Source organism: Triticum dicoccoides, chromosome 6B, assembly GCF_002162155.2.
Source record: "Triticum dicoccoides isolate Atlit2015 ecotype Zavitan chromosome 6B, WEW_v2.0, whole genome shotgun sequence".
NCBI lineage: Eukaryota > Viridiplantae > Streptophyta > Magnoliopsida > Poales > Poaceae > Triticum > Triticum dicoccoides.
This window is the reverse complement of record NC_041391.1, coordinates 3,631-7,038: the sequence shown is the minus strand read 5'-3', so window position 1 is coordinate 7,038 and position 3,408 is coordinate 3,631.

The window sequence follows — 3,408 nt, the reverse complement described above, 5'->3', positions numbered from 1 at the left end:
TCAACCCTTTCTGACATAATTTGCTATTTTTGATGCATTTACTGATTTGTTTTCACAGCTAAATTAATCACCGTGAAATTGAAAAGCACAACAAAATGAACTCTGAAAAGGTTGAAACTTGGCAACGTATCATCATTTCACCCGCACTGCATGTGCAAAAAAGTAGAGAGGGTTACGGCAAAAACTGGATGCACTTCATGTACAAACTGGACAATCTCTTAGGAAGTATCAGGGTTTCGTACGAAAACACATCTGTTACACCGGTATTCAATATTTTAATAACTTAGTACAACTCCGGACTTTTTTGCGTTCAGATGCACAATTAATAACTTGGTACAACTTCGGACTTTTTTGCGTTCAGATGCACAATTCAAATCAACGTCATCAACTTTCAACCCTTTCTGACATAATTTGCTATTTTCGATGCATTTACTGATTTGTTTTCAGAGCTAAATTAATCACCGTGAAATTGAAAAGCACTACAAAATGAACTCTGAAAAGGTCAAAACTTGGCAAGGTATCATCATTTCACCCGCATTGCATGTGCAAAAAAGTAGAGAGGGTTACGGCAAAAACTGGATGCACTTCGTGCACAAACTGGACAATCTCTTAGGAAGTATCAGGGTTTCAGACGAGAACTCATCTGTTACACCTGCTATTCAATATTTTAATAACTTATTACAACTCCACACTTTTTTTGCGTTAAGATGCACAATTCAAATCCATGTCATCAACTTTTAACCCTTTCTTACATAATTTGCTCTTTTCGATACATTTACTTATTTGTTTTCAGAGCTAAATCACCGTGAAAGTGAAAAGCACTATAAAATGAACTCTAAAAAGGTTGAAACTTGGCAAGGTATCATCATTTCACCCGCATAGCATGTGTAAAAAAGTAGAGAGGGTTTCGGCAAAAACTGGGTGCACTTCGTATACAAACTAGACAATCTCTTAGGAAGTATCAGGGTTTCATACGAAAACTCATCTGTTACACCGGCTATTTAATATTTTAATAACTTAGTAGAACTCCATAGTTTTTTTGCGTTCAGATGTACAATTCAAATCCATGTCATCAACTTTCAACCCTTTCTGACATAATTTGCTATTTTTGATGCATTTACTGATTTGTTTTCAGAGCTAAATCACCGTGAAAGTGAAAAGCACTACAAAATGAACTCTAAAAACGTTGAAACCTGGCAAGGTATCATCATTCCACCCGGATTGCATGTGCAAAAAGGTAGAGAGTGTTACGGCAAAAACTGGATGCACTTCGTGTACAAACTGGACAATCTCTTAGGAAGTATCAGGGTTTCGGACGAAAACTCATCTGTTACACCACTATTCAATATTTTAATAACTTAGTACAACTTCGGACTTTATTGCGTTCAGATGCACAATTCAAATCAACGTCATGAACTTTCAACCCTTTCTGACATAATTTGCTATTTTCGATGCATTTACTGATTTGTTTTCAGAGCTAAATTAATCACCGTGAAAGTGAAAAGCACTACAAAATGAACTCTCAAAAGGTCGAAACTTGGCAAGGTATCATTATTTCACCTGCATTGCATGTGCAAAAAAGTAGAGAGGGTTACGGCAAAAACCGGATGCACTTCGTGTACAAACTGGACAATCTCTTAGGAAGTATCAGGGTTTCGGACGAAAACTCATCTGTTACACGGGCTATTTAATATTTTAATAACTTATTACAACTCCAAACTTTTTTTGCGTTGAGATGCACAATTCAAATCCAAGTCATCAACTTTCAACCATTTCTGACATAATTTGCTCTTTTCGATGCATTTACTGATTTGTTTTCAGAGCTAAATCACCATGAAAGTGAAAAACACTACAAAATGAACTCTGAAAAGTATGAAACTTCGGAAGGTATCATCATTTCACCCACATAGCATGTGCAAAAAAGTAGAGAGGGTTACGGCAAAAACTGGATGCACTTCATGTACAAACTGGACAGTCTCTTAGGAAGTATCAGGGTTTCAGACGAAAACTCATCTGTTACACCGGCTATTCAATATTTTAACAACTTATTACAACTCCGGACTTTTTTTGCATTGAGATGTACAATTCAAATCCACGTCATCAACTTTCAACCCTTTCTGACATAATTTGCTATTTTTTGTGCATTTACTGATTTGTTTTCAGAGCTAAATCACCGCAAAGTGAAAAGCACTACAAATGAACTCTGAAAAGGTTGAAACTTGGCAACGTATCATCATTTCACCCGCACTGCATGTGCAAAAAAGTAGAGAGGGTTACGGCAAAAACTAGATGCACTTCATGTACAAACTGGACAATCTCTTAGGAAGTATCATGGTTTCGGACGAAAACTCATCTGTTACACCGGTATTCAATATTTTAACAACTTAGTACAACTCCGGAGTTTTTTTGCATTCAGATGCACAATTCAAATCAACGTCATCAAATTTCAACCCTTTCTGACATAATTTGCTATTTTTGATGCATTTACTGATTTGTTTTCACAGCTAAATTAATCACCGCGAAAGTGAAAAGCACTACAAAATGAACTCTGAAAAGGTTGAAACTTGGCAAGGTATAATCATTTCACCCGCATTGCATGTGCAAAACAGTAGAGAGGGTTACGTAAAAAACTGGATGCACTTCGTGTACAAACTGGACAACCTCTTAGGAAGTATCAGGGTTTCGGACCAAAACTCATCTGTTACACCGGCTATGCAATATTTTAATAACGTAGTACAACTCCGGACTTTTTTTGCGTTGAGATGCACAATTCAAATCAACGTCATCAACTGTCAACCCTTTCTGACATAATTTGCTATTTTTGATGCATTTACTGATTTGTTTTCACAGCTAAATTAATCACCGTGAAATTGAAAAGCACAACAAAATGAACTCTGAAAAGGTTGAAACTTGGCAACGTATCATCATTTCACCCGCACTGCATGTGCAAAAAAGTAGAGAGGGTTACGGCAAAAACTGGATGCACTTCATGTACAAACTGGACAATCTCTTAGGAAGTATCAGGGTTTCGTACGAAAACACATCTGTTACACCGGTATTCAATATTTTAATAACTTAGTACAACTCCGGACTTTTTTGCGTTCAGATGCACAATTAATAACTTGGTACAACTTCGGACTTTTTTGCGTTCAGATGCACAATTCAAATCAACGTCATCAACTTTCAACCCTTTCTGACATAATTTGCTATTTTCGATGCATTTACTGATTTGTTTTCAGAGCTAAATTAATCACCGTGAAATTGAAAAGCACTACAAAATGAACTCTGAAAAGGTCAAAACTTGGCAAGGTATCATCATTTCACCCGCATTGCATGTGCAAAAAAGTAGAGAGGGTTACGGCAAAAACTGGATGCACTTCGTGCACAAACTGGACAATCTCTTAGGAA